The sequence below is a fragment of the Melopsittacus undulatus genome, assembly GCF_012275295.1.
Source record: "Melopsittacus undulatus isolate bMelUnd1 chromosome W unlocalized genomic scaffold, bMelUnd1.mat.Z SUPER_W_unloc_4, whole genome shotgun sequence".
NCBI classification, from domain to species: domain Eukaryota; kingdom Metazoa; phylum Chordata; class Aves; order Psittaciformes; family Psittaculidae; genus Melopsittacus; species Melopsittacus undulatus.
The window spans coordinates 1,573,106-1,596,009 of record NW_022993946.1 but is presented as its reverse complement, the minus strand read 5'-3'; the positions used below and the strand labels follow the sequence as shown (position 1 = coordinate 1,596,009).

General features: G+C 43.2%; 1 protein-coding gene across 1 annotated transcript in view; it reads right to left on the bottom strand.

Annotated features, from left to right (window-relative positions):
* LOC117438283 (E3 ubiquitin-protein ligase SIAH1) overlaps positions 1-17,160 on the bottom strand; it is a 40,784-nt gene extending 23,624 nt beyond the window's left edge. Inside the window, exon 1 of the mRNA XM_034073815.1 lies at positions 16,950-17,160. The gene's annotated coding sequence lies outside the window, so the exon portion shown is untranslated. The remainder of the gene's footprint in view (positions 1-16,949) is intronic.
* Positions 17,161-22,904: the final 5,744 nt, after the last annotated feature.

Below are 22,904 nucleotides of genomic sequence, written 5' to 3'. Positions count from 1 at the left end.
AATTCCAGTGGAGTAAAAAGAACATACTGCAATAAATTGTTTTGGTCACATAAAAAGGCTACTGTATCAGAGTAAAGAAAATTATTTTTGAAAATGCTTCCCTACTACTTGAAATTCAAGGCCTGTTCAAGGAAGACCGTGGAAGTTTGTTTTAGCACCATAACATGTGCAAATAACACCCCATCACTAGTAATGAAAACTACTGGCTTGATACAAGGCATGCTTCAACCTGACCCCCAAACGCCCAGTATACAACATCTCCACCAGTTAAGAGACGAGAAAGTTTCCAAGCAAAACAGAAAAGCTGAAGAAAAGCAGCACAGGAAAAGCTTTTGAGAAAACAAGAGCATCTTGTTAAGCATCTGAAACATGCCCTGGGCTTTCCCTCCTGCAGCAAAGTCCCCTAAACAAGCCCCTCCACAGGTTAGCGAATGCTGCATGCTCTGCTATGCCAGGATGTAATGTACAATGCCTAAAGAAAGAAATCCTTTGAAAACTCAGATGGATAAAAAAGTTACAGTGAGAAGGGGAAGACACAATCAATCCACTGTTTGAAAAGCTCAGATGAGGTGCATAGGAAAGCAGTTTCAAAAGAAGTTAAAAAGGATGATGTACCTCACGTGACATGAAATTCACAATAATACACAGGAATGGATCAATACCCTTTCAGCTGCTCATCTTTCAAAGGTGTTGGCTTCAGACGCCACATGCTTCTCCAAAATCTTTGCCCTCATCAGATAGACTTAAGCTTAACATTTTAATCTGCTTTTGAGGGAGTAACTGAATATTAGTTTGGGGGAAAAAAAAAACAAACAAAAAAACAAAACAAAACACAAAACTCCTGTAGTCATCTAAATGGCTGGAAGGGGAAAAAAACCTCATTCTGTAATGCTGAAGAGTGGTGCAAGGACAGGATTTGCCTTATCACAGATATGTGATATGTCTATGTGGTGCAATAAAATCTTTTTCAATCACATTTCAGAACTAACTGAATTCAGAGACTTCCTTTTAAAACACATTCTTAATGAATTACAGCCATCAACAAAGTAATACAAAATCTGTCAACTTTTTCAACTCTACATTCATATTTGAAAATGAGACCTTTTTAAAATCAACCCTTTTAGAGAGCACTGCAAATAAGAACATTTCATGACAGTGACTAAAGCTGTAAAGAAACACTGAGAGGTTACTTTTTCCAAGATATGATATAAACCAAAGAATACCAAAACCTAAAAGCTAACCAACCTGTTGAAAATACTCATTAAACAGGTGTAAATAAGATCTTAAAAGAAGACACAGAAAGATTAGCCAGTATCACCAGGCACACGTACAATTCAATATTGGTAACTTCTGCAAAATATTATAAACAATCAATTGAAAATACTAAAGAGTCACCAATATTTCTTTCGCAGCAGCAGCAGGTTTCATGAATGCAACATAAGCGTGTGTATATTTAGAAACAAGAAGGTGTATACATGCACAAGTATACACTAAGTACGTAATATCACACCCAAGAAGCCACAAGCGTTACCAATACAGAAGTCCCAAGTGAATATTATCTTGAGAACAAAAGTACTTAAACAGCATACTTGCTTCTGAATAGAAAGGGGCACCGGTGTATTCTAAGTAGGGAAATTTCTTTCCATTTTTAAGGTAGCATTAGATTAATTTTATATGAAAAATCATAGAATCATACAATAGTTAGGGTTGGAAAGGACGTTAAGATCATCTAGTTCCAACCCCCCTGCCATGGGCAGGGACACCTCACACTAAACCATGTCACCCAAGGCTTTGTCCAACATGGCCTTGAACACTACCAGGAATGGAGCATTCACAACTTCCTTGGCCAACCCATTTCACTGCCTCACCACCCTTACAGTAAAGAATTTCTTCCTTATACACAGTCTAAACTTCCCCGGTTTAAGTATGAACCCATTACCCCTTGTCCTATCATTGCAGTCCCTAATGAAGAGTCCCTCTCCAGTATCCTTGTAGGCGCCCTTCAGACACTGGAAGGCTGCTATGAGGTCTCCATGCAGCCTTCTCTTATCCAGGCTGAACAGCCCCAAATTGCTCAGCCTATCTTCATACGGGAGGTGTTCCAGTCCCCTGATCATCCTCGTGACCCTCCTCTGGACTTGTTCCAACAGTTCCATGTCCTTTTCATGTTGAGGACAACAGAACTGCACACAACACCCCAAGTGAGGTCTCACAAGAGCAGAGTAGAGGGGCAGGACCACCTCCTTCGACCTGCTGGTCTGTCGTGGTTAAAAACCAAACTGCACAGCTCGTCAACTCACTCCCCCACACTCCCCCAACTCCCAGAGAGTTAGGAAGGAGAATCCAAAGAATGTAGCCCCCACGGCTTGAGATAAGAACAGTTTAATATGTAAGGTATAACATAAATCACTACTGCTACTACTACTACTACTAATAATGATGATAGAGCAAATAACAAGTGAAGAGAATACAACACCTCACCAGCTACCGACCCATAACTCACCCCACCCTGCCCAAATGAGCACTGACCGATACCGCCTCCAACCCCCCAGAGCTCCAGCCCTTCCGGGTAACTCCCGGTTGCCTCCTGGGTATGACGTGCTATGGTATGGAATACCTCTTTGGCTAGCCTGGGTCAGGTGTCCTGTTTCTCCTTCCTCCTAGCTTTCCCTCCTCCCTGGCAGAGCCTGAGGCTCAGAAAAGGCCTTGGACAAACCAAACATCTGAGCAGTAACTCAAAACATACTTGCTACCAGCAACCGTTCCCAGCCTGAAAGTCAAAACACAGCACTGCACCAGCTACCAAGAAGGAGAAAAAATGACTGCTACTGCTGAACCCAGGACATGGTCACATTGCTTTTGATGCAGCTGAGGGTACGGTTGGCTTTCTGGGCTGCAAGTGAACACTGTCAGCTCATGTTCACTTTCTCCTTGACCAACACCCCCAAGTCTTCTCCGCAGGACTGCTCCAAATCTCTTCTCTGCCCAACCTGTAGCTGTGCCTGGGATTGCTCCCACCCAGGTGGAGGACCTTGCACTTGTCATGGTTAAACTTCATGAGGCTGGCATCAGCCCATCTCACATGCATGTCAAGGTTCCTCTGGATAACATTCCTTCCCTCCAACATATCAACCAAATCACACAGTTTGGTGTCACTGGCAAACCTGCTGAGGGCACACTCAATCCCACTGTCCATGTCAGCGACAAAGATATTAAACAAGACCGGTCCCAACACTGATCCCTGAGGGACACCACTCGTTACTGATCTCCAACTGGACATTGAACCGTTGACCACAACTCTTTGAATGCGACCATCCAGCCAGTTCTTTATCCACCGAGTGGTCTACCTATCAAATTGATGACACTCCAATTTAGAGACAAGGATGTCGTGTGGGACAGTGTCGAACGCTTTGCACAAGTCCAGGTATATGACATCAAGTGCTCCACCCCTGTCCATCACTTTTGTAGCCCCATCACAGAAGGCCACCAAATTGGTCAGGCAGGATTTCCCCCTAGTAAAGCCATGATGGCTGTCACCAAGCACCTTGTTGTTTTTCATGTGCCCTAGCATGCCTTCCAGGAGAATCTGCTCCAAGATTTTGCCAGGCACAGAGGTGAGACTGACTGGTCTGTAATTCCCTGGGTCATCCAGTTTCCCCTTCTTGAAAATGGGGCTTATATTTCCCTTTTTCTAGTCATCGGGAACTTCACCTGTCTGCCATGATTTTTTAAATATGATGGACAGTGGCTTTGCAGCTTCATTCACCAGCTCCTTCAGGACCCGCAGATGGATTTCATCAGGTCCCATGGACATGTGTACGTTCAGGTTCTTAAGATGGTCTCCAACCATATCCTCTCCTATAATGGGCCAAAGGTCTTCCTTCTCACAGTCTGTCTGCCTTCCAAGACTTGGGTGGTGTGGTTGGAGCATTTGCCAGTGAAGACCGAGGGAAAGAAGTCATTGAGAACCTCAGCCTTCTCCAAATCCAGGGTAGCCAGTTCTCATGATAGCTTCTGGAGGGGGGCTACATTTTCCCTACTCTGTCTTTTATTTGTTAGGTACTTATAGAATCCCTTCCTGTTATCCTTAACATCTCTAGCCAAGTTTAATTCTAACTAGGCCTTAGCTTTCCTAACCTGGTCCTTAGGTTCCCGGACAACATCCCTGTATTCTTCCCAGGCTGCCTGTCCTTGCTTCCACCTTCTATAAGCCTCTTTTTTCCTCTGAATTTTCATCAGCAGCTCCTTATCCATTCAAGCAGGTCTCCTGGCCCCCCTGCTGCATTTCTTTCTAGTTCGGATGCAACACTCCTGAGCTTGCAAAATTGTTAGGATACCATAATTTTTGTACCACAGCTGCTCAGTTATGAAAAGTCTTAAACAGCTCTACAGAAAATCCAGCTTTTCAACTATGTGTACTTACTATTTCTGAAAGTCATTCTCCAAGGAACCTACCCTTCCTTGTCCCCTCTTGCACTCAGAATCATCAATGTACAGCAAAACAGAAGGGAAAATGCTTTTACCAGGCTCTAGTCTAAATATTATGTACTGCACTCACCACCACCAAACCCACACATCAGCAATCAAGCACATGGAACATTAAGTGCATTATGCACAACTGTCCAAGAGAATAGCTTATGAATATTTTTTAATTAATATTTCTAATTTCTATTTAAATTTTAAGACATTTGAGGGCCCAAGGTTTTCCATTTTGAAATGTAACAATTTCTCTCTCAGAGCTCTTGGATGATGTCAGAGCACAAAGGCCTGGCATGGTTAATATCAAATACATGTCTGCTCCCACAAATGTGACAACACTGGACACAGAAAAGTACATCCCAGCTTATCCACTGCCTCTGTACCTACTGGCCTACTTCAAAACTTTTGGAAGACAGTTCATGACATAAATTATTAATCAACTGCATAACACAATTTAGTCTCTATACACTCTCTGGATTCATGAATTATGAATTTTTTTAACCCTTACAGACACTGTTTTCTTTAGTGCCCTTAACTAAATACTATTTGTTATTTCAGACACCCCAGGGGTTTTCATTTCCCACATAATAATCAAAAGCCAGAGCAATCTAATGTGACAGAATATTATAAAACAAGACATAAGCACACAAAAAAATTTACAAAATTGAGGCAAGTTGCATGATGATTTCCTTTTCCAAAATATCACCTGTCCAGTTCATCTCCTTTTCATACAAAATTACAACAATTTCCACCACCTTGTAGTGACCCAGACTGCCTGAAAGTCTTTTTCTTGCACCTCAAGACACTCCCTACCAACCTGTCTTCCCAACCATCAGAAAAAGAAATCCCAGTGGATTTATATAATCATGGAATTAGTCATCCTCTTCATGGCTACCTCTGCAGTGATAATGCCACCACTAGGAAAAGAAAATTCAGCAATACATTAAACAAACTGGTATGAGCAACAATAGCAAAAATCGATATTTAGTAATGTCTTCACTCACTAGCTCTGCATCCTTAGTTCCAGGAGTCAGTCAGTGGACAGAGCCTTCCTTGACATAGGACACCTGAACCTCTAGCATGCCTGCACATGGAACCTATAGCATTAATATATAGCACTCTTTGTGTGTGGCCATCCAGCCAGTTCTTTATCCACTGAGTGGTCCACCTATCAAATTGATGTCCCTCCAACTTAGAGACAAGGATGTTATGTGGGACAGTGTCGAATGCTTTGCACAAGTCCAGGTATATGACATCAAGTGCTCTACCCCTGTCCATCACTTTTGTAGCCCCATCACAGAAGGCCACCAAATTGGTCAGGCAGGATTTCCCCCTAGTGAAGCCATGCTGGCTGTCACCAAGCACCTTGTTGTTTTTCATGTGCTTAGCATGCCTTCCAGGAGGATCTGCTCCAAGATTTTGCCAAGCACAGAGGGGAGACTGACTGGTCTGTAATTCCCTGGGTCATCCATTTTCCCCTTCTTGAAAATGGGGCTTATATTTCCCTTTTTCTAGTCATCGGGAACTTCACCTGACTGCCATGATTTTTTAAATATGATGGACAGTGGCTTAGCAACTTCACTTGCCAGCTCCTTCAGGACCCGCAGATGGATTTCATCAGGTCCCATGGACCTGTGCATGTTCAGATACTTAAGACGGTCTCGAACCATATCCTCTCCTATAATGGGTCTTCATTATTGCAGTCCCTGCATCTGCCTTCCAAGACTTGGGTGGTGTGGTTGGAGCATTTGCCAGTGAAGACTGAGGCAAAGAAGTAATTCAGAACCTCAGCCTTCTCCAAATCCAGGGTATCCAGTTCTGACAGCTTCCAGAGAGGGCCCACGTTATCCCTATTCTGTCTTTTATTCACTACATACCTATAGAATCCCCTTCTGTTATCTTTCACATCCCTAGCCAAATTTAATTCTAACTGGGCCTTAGCTTTCCTGACCTGGTCCCTAGCTTCCCTGACAATATCCTTGTATTCTTCCCAGGCTGCCTGTCCTTGTTTCCACCTTTTATAATCCTCTTTATTACCTTTGAAGTTTCCTCAGCAGCTTCTTATCCATCCACGGAGGTCTCCTGGCCCTCCTGCTGCAATTCCTTCTAGTTGGGACGCAACACTCCTGAGCTTGTAGCAGGTGATCCCTGAATATCTGCCAACAGTCTTGGCCCCCGTGCCCTCTGGGGCTGTATCTCATGGAACCTTACTAAGTAGGTTCCTGAAGAGGCTAAAGTCTGCTCTCTTGAAGTCCAGGGCAGTGAGCATGCTGCATGCTCTTCTCACTGTCCTGAGGATCTCGACCTCAATCATCTCATGATCACTACAGCCAAGGCTGCCCTGGATCATCCCATTTCCAACCAGCCCCTCCCTGTTGGTGACCACAAAGTCAAACATGGCACCTCTCCTTGTTGGCTCCTCTACTACTTGCAAGTGGAAGTTGTCTTCAACACAATCGAGGAACATCCTGGATTTCTTGTGCCAGGCTGTAGCATCCCTCCAACAGATATCAGGATAAAATCTATGAATATGCATGAGTATGCTAAATGTATATCTGCTGTCTGCGCCCAGGGCTGCAATAAAGAATGCCTGCTTTCTAAAACACCAAATTGAGTCTTAGAGAGTTTCTCTGACTGACTTTTACAGTAACATACCAAGTGTACAAAATAGAACTTGGAAACCTTGTATTTCAGTTGTCATCCTCTTGCAAAATATAGAGGATACAGAATCTTTCCTTACAAAAGACCTGTAATACAGACTAAATGGAAAAAACAAAGACAAGCCTTTTAATACACCTATAATTCTAAGTTAGACACCAGCTGTAGCAATTTTTACATAAAGGAAATTATTTTCAAGCTTTCCCTCCACCAATTTAATGCTGAATTGTTTTAAAATACTCCTACTCCAGTTAAAAACCTTTCAACTTTTTGACAATCTGTATGTTAGCAAAATTTAACACACAATTTTACTTCATATATAGTTTTCCTTTGACATATTTCTTCTGAACATGTACTTGAAAATAACTCTTTAAAAAACTGTGGCATTTTAAATGCTCCTCGACAGACTTCAAAAAAAACAAACACTGAAAAGTCACTGTGGTCTTTCATGAAAGACTAAATTAATTTTTTTCTCCATTTAGTACTATATGCAAGTATTTAAAAATATTAACTTAAAGACTTCAAACCAAAGTTCAAAGAAGTGCTATTTCACTTTAAAGAAGCTGATGACTAATTCTTTAAGCAGCAGAAGTTATCACTACATTCCTTGTTTTTCTTCATGTCTCAGCAAGGTCATCAATTGTTACAAGAAAAGATACAAAACTGTTCCTAAATAAGTGAAACAAAAAAAAGGAAATGTTCAACAACTGTCTATAGATTAATTTGCTGCTCTCTTTACATCAATTTCCCTGTAGGAATATATCCACAATAACTTTTAAAAAAGCATTTCCAGATGCAAAAGAACAAATACGTTCTTTACAATTCAAATAATATTTTACTTCCCAACTGAAAACAAAGCCAACCTCAGCTTCCCTATTCAGCTTCTACAAAGAGAAATCAAAATCAGAAGTGCACAATTTGGTTAACTGTAATTATCTAGCACTTTAGCTGATTAAAGTATTGTGGAATTAGCAAGCCAATCTCTCATTATTCCTGTGATAACACTGTTGACGCAGGAGTCATGGACAACGCGGAGACGATCAATGTGATCAAGCGATTGCCAAACTTTATTCAGACACAGTGCTCCTTTTATACCCTTACACCCTTAGGTTTCTTATGTAACAGCCTTCGATACCGAGCTCTAATTGGTTAGTCTACAGGTTACTACCGTTTACAAAGCTAATGTTTATAATTTGTTATAATTGCAATTAAATACCTTACTCTAAAAATACAGTGGGAAACTACAACCTTGGCAGAGATCATTCTCTGCACGTTTTCAGTGGAAAATTACAGAGGCCTAACAAGACAACTGAACTTGCTTATGCCTGCCAAAAATCTTCTTACTGGACAGTAATAAGGCTCACGGTATCGGGATCGCTCACTACGTGGCCTTGGCTCTTAAAGAATTCTTATTCTTAAAGAATTCCCACATAACACCACAATTTTAAAGATTAACACAAACAGGCATTTATTTAAGAGAGTTGTCCCAGGAATTACAGAAACATAGCATGCAGTCTGTATTAAAACTAGAAAATATATATGTATATGAAGTGTGGCATAAAATTTAGGAGTATTAACAGGGCATTAACATAAGTTTTTGTCATGGTTTAAAACCCCACCTCAGTCTCCCTCTCACCACACACACACCCCCCCCCCAGTCCCAGAGCAATGATAAGGAGACCCAAAGGAATGCAACTCCCACGGGTTGAGATAAGAGCAGTCCAGTAACTAAGGTATAACACAAATCACTATTGCTACCACTAATAAAAACAATGATAGAGGAAATAAACAAGAAGAGAGAACACGATACCCCTCGCCGAAACAAGCCCGACACGGAAGAGAGCAAGCCAGAGCCCTTCTGGCCAACTCCCAATTACCTCCCCAGGCATGACCTGCTGTGGTATGAAACACCTCCTTGGCCAGCTTGGATCGGGTGTCCTGTCTCTGCTTCCTCCCAGCCTCCCCTCCTTCCCTGGCAGAGCATGAGACTCACAAAGTCCTTAGACAAACCAAACATTTGGGCAGTAACTCAAAACATATGTGTTATCAGCACAGTTCCCAGCCTGAAAGTCAAAACACAGCACTGCACCAGCTACCAAGAAGGAGAAAAAATGACTGCTACTGCTGAACCCAGGACAGTATTCCCTTATTCCATACCACTCACACCATGCTTAAGTCCCACATTTTCAATACACCATTGTGGAGATAGTGCTCTCACAGGAGAATGGATGTTTGGTACATGAACTCTGAATAACTCTGAAAGATACAGCAAAGACGTGAGAGGCCCAAGGAATCCTAAGCAATAAGAAACTGGAATTCACTGAGTTATGAGAACTGTGGACTGTTGGCAAGCGTTCGAGGTCAAGTTCTCACACCTGTGCTTAACCAATTATATGTTAGTCACTAAGGGTCTTCAAGACAAATATCCAAACATGATATGCCAAATTGCTGTAGGTGTGTGTAAGCAATAGCATATAAGGAGTTAATGCTTTGCAATAAATGGTTTTCTGTCTGATCATACTGATCTCTGACTGAGTCCATTCCGCGGCATACCATCACTTTTATATATATATATATATATATATATATATATATACATCTGCATACTCCCAGGCAAAGAGAAAGAAATCTTTTCCTGGTACATGGACCAATCCCTATAATGCTGCTGAGTCCATTCAGTCCATGATGTCAGGATCCATCCCTTGTAATAGTCTTTCGCAGCAGGAGAGTCTGTGCGCAGTGCTGGATCGTTGCCTGCTGATGCTGATTATTCCTTTACTGCAGAACTCATCTGGTTCTATCAAAGTTCATACTCTGTTGGGATGATGGTTAGAAGGAAGTCAGGGCCAGTTGCTGGTGACGTGAAGACATCTAGTTGGTGGGCTATAAAAGTATTACACAGCAGGCAACAACATATAATTAAGTTCATTGGCTGTTTTCCCCTAAAATCAAATCCCCTTGAGGTATACATCTGACATCCCCATCTTCCCACATTACCCACCAAGTATATCCGGGTCCCTGAGAAAAAGCAATCCCACAAGTGGGTTTGCCTTTACCTAAAACAGGAATAACCCAGACTGTTTTCCCCAGCAAATTCTTCATGTGCACCACAGGAACTTTGTCCCCCTCTACAATACGTAAAAGTTGGGCCAGCCCTGTTGGCAGATCCTCTGGTGTTGTCCAACCAGATGGCCTTTGGTAAGTGTGTATCCCAATGTTAGAAAGTCCCACCACCCATTGCCCTCAGTGTACTCTTTCACAGCCCATTGTACCGTTCAATTTTCCCAGCAGCTGGTGCATGGTAGGGGATGTGATATACCCACTCAGTGCCATGCTCTTTGGCCCAAATACCGATCTGTTCTGGTTGTTCTGGAAATGAGTCCCATTGTCTGACTGAATTCTCTCTGGGGTGCCATGTCGCCACAAAATCTGTTTCTCAAGGCCCAGGATAGTGTTCCGGGCAGTGGCGTGGGGCACAGCGTATGTTTCCAGCCAGCCGGTGGTTGCTTCCACCATGGTAAGCACATGGCGCTTCCCTTGGTGGGTTGGTGGGAGTGTGATATAGTCAATTTGCCAGGCCTCGCTGTACTTATACTTCAGCCATCGTCCTCCATACAAAAAATGCTCTAACCATTTGGCTTGTTTAATTGCAGCACATGTCTCACACTCACAAACAACGTGGGCAATAGTGTCCATTGTTAAGTCTACCCCTCGATCACGAGCCCATCTGTATGTTGCATCTCTGCCCTGATGGCCTGAAGTGTCATGGGCCCATTTACTCAAAGTAGCATCCGCTGCATGATGTGTAGAGGAGACCCTGCCTTTGAACATAAAGCCCAGCATGGGTAAGCAGGGTGCCAGGAGGAGCTGTGCTTCAGTGCCAATCACTTCCGAAGCAGCTCAAACCCCTTCATAGACTGCCAGTATCAATTTCTCCGTTGGGGAATAGCTGGCCTCACATCCTTTCTATCCCCAAGTCCAAAAGACAACGGGTCGACCTCGAGTCTCCCCTGGAGTTTTCTGCCAGAGGCTCCAGGTAGGACCATTCTCCCCAGCTGTGGTGTACAGTACATTTTTCACATCTGGACCGGTCCGGACTGGTCCAAGGGCCACTGCATGAACTATCTCTCCTTTAATTTGCTCGAAGGCTTGTTGTTGCTCAGGGACGCATTTGAAATAATTCTTTTTCCAGGTCACATGATAGAGAGGGCTTACGATTGAACTGTAATTTGGAATGTGCATTCTGCAGAAGCCCACAGCACCCAAGAAAGCTTGTGTTTCTATCTTATTAGTTGGTGGAGACATTGCTGTTATCTTGTTGATCACTTCTGTGAGGATCTGTCTACGCCCATCTTGCCATTTTATTCCCAAAAATTGAATCTCCCATGCAGGTCCCATGACCTTACTCCGTTTTATGGCAAAACCGGCTTTCAGCAGGATTTGGATTATTTCCCTCCCTTTCTCAAAGACTTCTTCTGCTGTATCGCCCAACACAATAACATCACTGATGTATTTCAAGTGTCCTAGAGCTTGCCCCTGTTCCTGTACAGTCTGGATCAGTCCATGGCAGATGGTGGGGCTGTGTTTCCACCCCTGGGGCAGTCAATTCCAAGTGAACTGGACACCCCTCCAAGTAAAAGGAAACTGTGGCCTGCACTCTGCTGACAAAGGAACTGAGAAAAATGCATTGGCAATATCAATCATGGCACACAACTTGGATGCCTTTGATTCTAATTCATACTGGAGTTCTAGCATGTCCAGCACGGGAGCACTCAAGGGTGGTGTGACTTCATTCAGGCCACGATAGTCTACTGTTAGTCTCCACTCTCCATTAGACTTTCGCACTGGCCATATGGGGCTATTAAAGGGTGAGCGGGTCCTGCTGATCACTCCCTGACTCTCCAGTCTATGGATGAGCTTATTGATCGGAATCAGGGAGTCTCGGTCGGTGCAATATTGCTGCCACTGCACTGTTGTGGTTGCGATTGGCACTTGTTGTTTTTCGACTTTCAGCAACCCCACAACAGAAGGATCCTCTGAGAGACCAGGCAAGGTGGACAACTGCTCAGTTTCCTCAGTCTCCAAAGCAGCAATACCAAAAGCCCATTGGTACCCTTTTGGGTCTTTGAAGTACCCTCTCCTGAGGAAGTCTGTGCATGGGGTCTCTGGACCAGTCACAATGGGGTGCTTCTGCCATTTCCTCCCAATCAGGATGATTTCAGCCTCCAGTACGGTCAACTCTTGTGATCCTCTTGTCACTCCAGAAATATACATGTGTTACACTCCTTGACAGCTCGACGGCATCAGGGTACACCGTGCACTGGTATCTACTAGAGACTTATACTTCTGTGGGGCTGATGTGCCAGGCCATTTGATCCACACAGTCCAGTAAATACGATTGTCCCCTACCTCCACCTGGCTGGAGGCAGAGCACCCCTAATAGTCATCACAACTTTGGACACTTAAGTTGTGTTGAAAGGGATTATTCTTCGTTATCACAGGAGCTAGAGTAAAATCAGCTCTTCCACTCCATCTGGAAACCTGCTCACCAGAGACTGAAGCCGCAGCTCTCATGGGACGATCAGCCTCGGCCCTTGCTCCCCTCTTCAATTCACCTACCCGTTCCTCCAAGGCTGAAGTAGGTTTTCCATCTCACTTCGTCATTTCTTCTCTGTGATCCCGCAGGTAAAACCATAGAGTGGCCTGTGGTGTGTACCCTCTATATTTTCTCTCTCGAACAATAGGACACCTTTTGTTAATAGCTGAGACGTGTGTTTGGAAGTGAAATTCCAAAGTACTGGAGGGGGCCACTGACCTAGATACTTGCCCATACTATCCTACACACCCTGCCACTCATGGCTATCCAGCCTCGGGGAAAATCTCTTGGTCCTCTTATATTGTTGTTTAACCCCAAAAAAGGCCTAAACCTGACTCCGCTTAACTCTTGAAATCAGACGAAATGATTGTGGGCAAAACACACTCTGTATGCGTGCTACTATGGTGATCCCCATCACAATCAGTATACAAGTCTCAACAGTATTAAAAGGCCATTCAAAAACTTCAAAACTCTCAAATGATGTTGTAAACTGTCTGGGGGAAGCACTGGGAGGGTAAAAGAATGTCTCCTTCACAGGTTGACCACCCGAGAACGAGAAAAAAGATGTGAAATTGCTAAGCACTTCTATTATATACCTCCCAAAGTATAAAGGTGGTGACCACACCGGGAACATAAACCAGATCAGTTTCATGACCAATGCTTCTACTGCATTACAAGTCATTAACATAAGGTACAATGAGACAAGAACCTTAGTCCAAGCCCCATACTTGATAAACACTGACACAGCAAATACAGTCTCTAAGTAAGTTACAACATTCTGAAACTGTGAAATCAAGAGAAACAATTTTGAGAGCCAATAAATCAGCATTGTGACGAGTGACTATAAATCCAGTCAGATCTGTTGTTATCTCAAGCCCTCGCGCCCCACATTGGGCACCAAAAAGAACTGTCGTGGTTTAAAACCCCTCCTCAGTCTCCCTCTCACCACACACACACACACCCCCCCCCCCCCGGTCCCAGAGGGATGATGAAGAGACCCAAAGGAATGCAACTCCCACGGGTTGAGATAAGAGCAGTCCAGTAACTAAGGTATAACACAAATCACTATTGCTACCACTAATAAAAACAATGATAGAGGAAATAAACAAGGAGAGAGAATACGATACCACTCGCCAAAATGAGCCTGACACAGAAGAGAGCAAGCCAGAGCTCTTCCGGCCAACTCCCAGTTACCTCCCCAGGCATGACCTGCTGTGGTATGGAATACCTCCTTGGCCAGCTTGGATCGGGTGTCCTGTCTCTGCTTCCTCCCGGCCTCCCCTCCTTCCCTGGCAGAGCATGAGACTCACAAAGTCCTTGGACAAACCAAATATTTGGGCAGTAACTCAAAACATATGTGTTATCAGCACCATTCCCAGCCTGAAAGTCAAAACACAGCGCTGCACCAGCTACCAAGAAGGAGAGAAAATGACTGCTACTGCTGAACCCAGGGCAGGTTTGTTTTCTTTCTTTACCTAGTATAGTTAACAGCTAAAAACACTATAGCATGGCATAAAACAACCCCAATTCAATGATTTCAGAATATTTTTGTTACATGTAAGTAAGTACTAAAAGGAGAAACTCAGGCAAACCTGCAGTAACATCTCACAGTAACAACACAGTATTTATGCATATCTCTCCATTTCTAGTCCATGATGTGATACTATACACAGAAGACATAAACCCAAATTGCATTTTTATCATGATGTTGCACATTTAAGACATGAACAGTACCTACACTTTGAAAAAGAGTAAATTGCTTACAACAAATTATCTTATCAATGAAACAAAACACATATATTAAGATAACAGTATTTCTCTACCTGTTGTGTATTTATGTTAGAATCAAAAGGGGTATCTCTTACTATTCTTTTTAATCACAGACTGGCTTGGGTTGGAAAAGACCTTAAAGATCACCCAGTTGCAAGACCCCCTGCTATGGGCAGGGACACCTTCCACTAGACCAGGTTGCTCCAAGCCCAGTCCAACTCTACCTTGAACACTGCCAGGGATGGGGGAGCCACAGCTTCTCAGGACCACCTGTGCCAGTGTCTCAGCACCCTGACAGTGAAGAGAGAATCACAGCTAGTTGTCACTTTTCTTAATGATTTTCTTTCAAAAAAACAAGCAACAAAAAAAGAACAAATGCAGTAAAAAACATCTCCTGCATCTATAATGTTCATAATGTTAACTTCAGAGAAGATATCTTTAGGTCCCAAATTGATGGCTGACATGAACTAGAGCCTGCCAGTGTCCTTACTTCACTGCTACTGCTCTCTGCAGCAGGTGGCATTAACAGCACTAACCAGGATTCAGGTAACTACAGTCTGCAGCTGGAAACAGAGTTTTCACTTTGTCTTTTTGCAGACTGAGTATATGCATCATAACTGCAGAACTTAGTTCCTTGTATGTGTCCAGAATTTCAGACACCATTGATTTACCATAACTCATCTAGTTCAGATTAGGTCCTGATAATGAGACAACCATTAAAGCAAAACACACACCAATAGTCTATTTGGCAAAACTCAGTCTAACTTTTAAAGCTGACAGTTACAAGACCACAAAGACTTACGGGGGGGGGGGGGGATCACAAAGTGATTTGAACTTAAAACATCATGTTTGTCATTGTCTTGGTTTAAGCCCAGCCAGTAACTCAGAATCACACAGCTGCTCACTCACTCCCCCCCTTCTTCCTCCCCCCACTCCCAGAAGGATGAGGAGGAGAATGAAAAGAATGTACCTCCCACAGGCTGAGAACAATCCAGTAACTAAGGTATAATACAAAACTACTACTACTATCACCAATAATAATAACAATAAGGGAAATAACAAAGGAACAGAACACAATTGCTCACCACCCACTGAACAATACCCAGTCCAACCCGAGCAGTGATCTGGGCCTTCCAAATAACTCTCCCCGCTTTATATAGTGGGCATGATGTGCTGTGGTATGGAATACCCCTTTGGTTAGTTTGGGTCAGGTGTCCTGTCTCTGCTTCCTCCTGACTTCCCCTCCTCCCTGGCAGAGCATGAGACTGAGAAAGTCCTTGATTATTTTCTACAACAGATTACTAGTCCAAAGATACATGTTTTATCCTAAAAACCTCTATAATAGCCCACCACATATTCCAATACCACATATTCCAACACCTCAAATCTTCTTGAAGATCAGCTTGAATAACTTGGGCTTGAGAAGAATCACTCCCATTTTTCCTCCCCCTCTGGAATCCACTGTGCTAGCCTCAGTTAAATTGACAAGTGAAACTATGTCCCATGCATAGAATATCCCATGTCCTTCATGACCTAGTCCAATTAGCTATGAGCTTCCTGACATCCACTCATCTGACACGTTAAACAAATTAAGTCACATTATTTATTTAGCATATGAGCAAACCATTTATTATAAAGGAAAGGCAATATTCAACCAGACTGGCTGAAATAGAGACTGAAGAGAGAATATTGTAGAAATATTGCATGTTTACAGTTACAAGCAAAACGTGAACTTATAATAAAAGCACCACCATTTCACTACTGGAAAAGAAACTTAGTTCTTCTCCTGAAGAAATAATTAGGATGCTTTGCCTTTCACTACATATGCTATTGTTTTCCGTCCTTTTAAATCCATGGAGAAGGGAAGAGAACTCCAGCCTTTCAATTTCACAAGGATCAGCAAGAATCTTCCCCCTTTTTATCTCTCACTGTATTAGAGTGGAGGAAAACAGCAGCCTTCACCGAGGAGCACCCAGCGGCCCATTTACTCCTGCAACCTGTTTCCTGCGGCGATAGGGTTCACCAGGGCGCAGGCAGAAGGCCGCCCCTGTCTTCCTCCCTTGGCCACGCTGAGCCCCACTCCGCGAGCAGAAAGCGCACCGCGCGGCGAGGTCGAAGCCAAACCCACAAAGGGGCAGCCTCACGGCCCAGGCCCTCCGCAGTAGCCGGACCGGGTCGCCGCATCAGACTAGCACACAATAGCCCAGCAGAGGGGCTCGCAGCCGCCGCGGAGTCGCTTCCTTCCACCCCTTGGGACCCGCAAGGCTAACCGGGGGAGAAGGTCCCGCAGCGTTTTGCTCCCCTGGGTCACGCTGCCTCAAACCCACATCGCTGGTAGCGACGCGGGGCCCGGCCGCGAGCAGGAAACCGAACACTCAGGCTGGGCTTAGGCCGCAGCGAGGCCTTGTCCTGACTCTCTGCAACCTCCCTTCCGCGGCGCGCTCACCTATGGGCACTGGGCTGGGCGGGACCCCGCTGAGGCGGCCTGTCTCCCCCGATCGTGCGGAGCGACTGACTGCTCCGCTTTCGTCGAAACGCTCGGTGCGCGTCCAACTGCTCAAACTCAGCGCGCGTTGCCTACTGCTCGTTACCGGCCGAGAACACACCACCACAAGAACGCACCAGCTACGGTGGAGCGAGCCTGCCTGTAGGGCGCGCTCCCGACGCGGGCGGGCACCAACGCGCACGCGCACCAGGCAGCGGCACGCGGGGCGGGTTGCCCCGTTCCTGGGGCGGTGCGAGCCGGTGAGTAAAGGCCGTCAGGCTCCGCTTTGAAGCGGAGTGGTTGTTGCATAGCTGTTAGGAGCTTTCGGGTTCCGCTGTGTTTCCACTCGTTTGCTAGGCTCGAGGAGAGGTTGTCTCTTACTCGCGTCGCTGCCCAGCCCCGCCAGGGTCACCCGATTCCCCCGCGGCCTCAACAGTGATGTGAAATACGATTTCACTTCTCTAAACAAGATAACAAGGTTTTATTAAGGGACAAAGTCAATAAAGCAAAAGCAAACAGCGCTGGGCGCGTGACTGTAGCCAGAGGCACAAGTGATCAGTATTTGTTAACAGGTTTATATACTTTCACAATTCCATTAGTCACATACATATTCATATAGGCAGGGAACATTATAATTAAGTCCAGTAATTTATTATTGGAGGTCTCCTCCTCTTGGCGTCTGCGCACTGCTCTTCAATGATTGTGGGCAGAGGTCTTGAGGATGAAGTAAGCAGTCTTCCTCATGTGAGTAGGGGTCTTCGAGATGAAGTAAGCAGTCTTCCTCATGTGAGTAGGGGTCTTCGAGATGAAGTAAGCAGTCTTCCTCACAGTGTACTTTTCACCTTTGGCCCAGTAGGATGCCTCAGTAATTACACAACTCACTAAAACCAGCCATATCTGTAAATATTCTGATAATTAGCAGAGATTTAAAACAGTGTGACCTTAAACTCTATATTTTACAGGCACTAGCTTTTCTTCTATCAATCATGCAACCCCCCCTTTCTTCTTTTTACCTTTACAGATTCTTCTACTATACGACTCCGTTTTGCTCATCTTGTGTCTTTATCGAGCTTTGTTTTTGTTACTATAAACTTGTACTGTTATATCCACATAACTACATCTATGATAATTGCGAAAGCCAATACATTTATGTGTTTATAACAATCCCCCCCTTTTCTTTTTCTTAATCCATTTGGCTTGAGCCATAATTTCCATTTTTGGCTTTTCTCATTTGCTATTTTTTTTTTGCAAAGATTAGTTTTGCCTCCTCAAAGGGATCATCACGAGACCGAATTTTTAACATTTTGATTTTAGATACTATTCCCTCAGGAGTAATTATCTCAAACCGTAATTGTTCTATGATCCTACAAATCATTCTACTCATCAGGGGGACAACACAAGGTATAACAAGTAAACCAGTTATTAGCAAAACAAAACCCAACAGAATTCCTCTTAACCCCCCAAAGTTTCACCAGTTATTGTTCCACCATTTTTCCATATCCAAGTTAAATCCTCTTCAGGTTTGAATGGGAACATGTGCGACCTTTTTCATTTCAGTAATTATCTTTTCAATAGCTTTTCCTTTATCATCTATCTGTAAGCAACAGTTGGATAGATTGAATTTACCACACACACCCCCTTCCTGGGCCAAGAGGTAATCCAGGGCTAGGCGGTTTTGATATACCGCGGTACGAATTTTGCTCTTCTGTTTCGCTAATATAGTTAATGCATCATCAGTTTTGTTAGTTACAATTTCCAGGACTGCCTGCAGCCTAATTATGCAATTTAACATATATATTGAAACAAGGGGAACACAAAATCACAAAATGGAATTTATAAACCTTTAGAATTAGTTTTAAGCAATGTTAAGTTCAATGGCTTTGTAACAGTAGCAGTGGAAAATTACTTAGGTGCATAATACATAGAAAAAATAGAGTACAGATAGAGAACATACTGGCACAAGATAAATCGTTATAGTTGATGTGGTCTTAAGAAAAACAGTCTAGAAAAACAGGATGCAGGGATAAGGAGTATCTGGGAATAGCAGGTGTCCGGGATAGGCTGCGGGTAAACTAACTGATAAGTAGGAGGATAGGGGGATTATTATGTCTCTGGTGCTAGCGAACCAATTAAACTGGTATAAGCATCTACTGCGCGTGTTTCAAAGGCTGCCAGAAGTGATGAAGATTGTTGGAAGAAGTAAACGACCCTCAGAGACCACCACCACAGTTCTGTACGCATGCGGGGAGCTTTCTGGAAAATGATGTAATCCATACGTAGCCTCATGAATATGTATGTGTGCCCAAGGACTATATAAGGATGGATGGGTAGCAAAAGAGAGACACACGTTAGGAGTGGCACCAAGCGGCAGATGCACATTCCGAGTTCAGAAAGGGATAAACCAGAAGTGCTGTTGCAGAGGCAGGCATCTGCAGCCCCTGAAGAGCAGGGTGAGCAGCTGTGAGGAAAAAAAAAAGGAAAACCAAGGGGGAAAGAAGGGGAGCTCGCGCAGCTCCTGTGTTTGAGCGTTTGGTGCTGGGACAGGCAAACAAGTGGGAAAAGACATGTTCACGGACGGGACTGAGGGGCTGTTGAATAAATGTGGACAGGAGGAAGCATGGAGAGCGTATAAGAATCGGGAACAGGTAGAAAAGAAAAAGCTGGGTCGTGCTACAGCCATGGCTGCGGTGGTTGCTTTGAAACTGCGGGGGGAGAGTTCGGACGCTGGAAGCGAGACTGCCCTTGGGGGGGGTAGTGCCATGGTGTGGCTCCAGCGACTGGATTGGAACTAGACTGACAGGGACCTGGGGAATCTACCCTAGCAGATCCACTGGTTAAATTAAAAGTAGGAACTACAGGAAATAAAGTGGAATTCTTGTGGATAGAGGAGCAACTTATTCGGTGTTAAATCTGAGAGAAAGGAATTTGTTACAGATGTGGGAGCTACTGGCCACCAAGAAAAACAGAAAAAAAAAAACCCAACTCACAAACCACCCGAGGCATTCTTTCTGAAACCCTTAAAGTACAAATTGGAAACACAAATCGGAATGCAGAAATTTTTATGCATGCAAAATTCTCTAAAATCTTTCTTAGGGTGAGAAGCAACATTTAAAGAAGGCAGAATGGAACTTAGAGTTAAAAACAATCAGTTAATTGCAGTTTTGAGTTTTTCTTTAATTCAACAGAAAAGCAAACTGGAGGAAATAGAAGAAATCCTTAATCAGGTATATCTGGGAGTATGGGCATCTGAAGTTCCACGTAAGGTGAAAAATGCTTTGCCTGTTAAAGTGGAAATAAAAAGGGGGGCCTGCCCAATTAGAATAAAACAATATCCCTGAAAATTAGAAGATCAAAGGGAATTAAAAAAAAAGTAATTGATAAATTTTAAAATATATATTATTAATTGAATGTGAATTGGAATATAATATTCTGGACAATAAAGAAATAGGATGATAAAAGTTGCAGATTGATTCAAGATCTCAGAGCAGTCAACAAAACTGCAGAGGATATTTGTCCAGTAGTAGCTAATTTGTATGATTTATTGACTAAATTGAATAATAATCAGAAATGTTTTGCCATCTTGGATTTAAAGGATGCTTTCTTTTGCTTACCATTGGCCAAAGAAAACCAAAATTTATTTGCTTTTGAATGGGAAAATACTGACACAGGAAGGGAAACTCAATTAACTTGGACGGTATTACCTGAAGGGTTTAAAACAGTCCAGCAATTTCTGGAAATCAGCACGAGAACTAGGATTATGGAAGCCACCTGCTCAGACGGGGACTCTGTTACAATATGTGGATGACCTATTAATTGCTACAGAAATAAAGGAAGAATGTATCCAGTGGACAGTGGAATCATTAACTTTTCTGGGACTGAATGGTTATTGGGTATCCAGGCAAAAGGTCCAACTAATCCAAACCCTAGTTTCCTACATAGGATATGAAATAACAGGAGGACAGAGAGAACTTGGAGCTTCTAGAAAAGAAGCCATCTGTCAGACTCCACAACCATCAACCAGCAAGGAGCTCCGGACATTACTGGGAATGACTGGATAGTGCAGACTTTGGATCCATGATTACGGTGTTCTGGAAAGACCACTATATGAACTGTTGAAGGGAAACCCTCCCTCTTTAGAATGGACTAATTCAGCAGAGGGGGATTTTAGAAATTTAAAAACAGAGCTAATGAGAGCTGCAGCTCTGTGACTTCCGGATGTAACTAAATCCTTTTGGCTATATTCCTATGAAGAACAGGGAATAGCTTTGGGGGGTCCTTGCTCGAAAACTAGGACCCTACAGAAGGACAGTGATGTTTTTCAAAACAGCTGGATGAAATGAGCAAAGGATGGCCCAGATGCCTAAGGGCTGTGGCAGCAGTTGTCGTGAATATTGAAGAAGCTCGCAAATTCACCTTGGGACAAAAATTACTGTGCTAATGTCCCATGTTGTATCAGCAGTCCTGGAACAGAAAGGAGCCCACTGGTTATCTCCTTCATGTTTTTTTAAATACCAGGCCACCCTTGTGGAACAAGATGATATAGAAAGTGTGGTCACTAACGTTGTCAATCCAGCATCCTTTTGCAGGAACAATCGACAGAACCACTAACACAAGACTGCTTGGCCACCATAGAGACTGTATATTTGAGCCGACCAGACTTGAAAGAAAAACCTCTGGAAGATGCTGATTCTTGGTTTACTGATGGTAGTAGCTTCATGAAGAATGGTAAACGAAAGGCAGGATATGCCATTAACACCACTTCACAGGTAACAGGGGCTAAACCTTTACCCTTGAACACCTCTGCCCAGAAGGCAGAAATAATAGCATTAATGAGAGCCCTGGAATTGGCTAAAGACAAAAGGATAAATATTTGGACTGATTATGTACATGGTGCTATCTGGAAAGAATGAGGACTTTTGAACAAACATGCTACAGAAATTCTACAATTACTGGAGGCTGTTCAACTACCTGAAGAAGTAGCTATTATATACTGTAAAGGACATCAACAAGGTGACTCTGATAAGGAAATTGGAAATAATTTGGCCGATTTTGAAGCCAAACGAGCAGTTGAACAATCACAAATCATGTCCTTAATCCCTGATGGCAAACTAACAATTGAAAAATCTAAACCTAGGTATTCAAAAGAGGATAAAAATTGATTGAGGATCTAAAAGGACAGGAAAATAAAGAGGATTGGGTTCAGACACCTGATGGGTGAATTGTAATCCCCTATAACCAACTCTGGAAGTTAGTTCAAGGAGAACATAATAAAACTCATTGGGGTAGCAACTCTTTATATAAATATTTAGACAAACAAATTGTAGGAAGAAATCTATACACCACAGTTCAATCAGTGACAAAACAATGTCAGTTATGTCTTAAAATTAAGCATAAAACTGAAAATAGAAATCAAATTGGGACAACTGTGAGAGGAAGTTACCTGGGACAGCACTGGCAAATAGATTTTTCTGAATTATCAAGAAAAGGGGGTTATCAATATTTGTTGGTGTTAACAGATACTTTTCTGGCTGGCCAGGAGCATTCCCTTGTAGGATAAATAATGCAAGAGAACTGATTAAAACATTATTTAATGAGATAATACCTTGCTTTGGAGTGCCAGCAGCAATTTCTTCCAACCGAGGTTTGCAGTTTAGTGCAAAATTGTTAAAAGTAATTAGCAAAAATTGGAAATTGATTGGCAAGTACATGTTCCATGCAGGCCTCGTGCCAGTGGACACGTAGAAAAGATAAACCATCTGATCAAACAACAAATTAGGAAAATATGTCAGGAAATTATATTCGTACCAAGGTTTACCACTGGCTCTATTAAGAATTCGAGCTAAACCTCGGTCGAAAGAAGAGGTTAGCCCATTTGAAATTTTATATGGAAGACCATAACAGTCCCAGTTTAAAGGA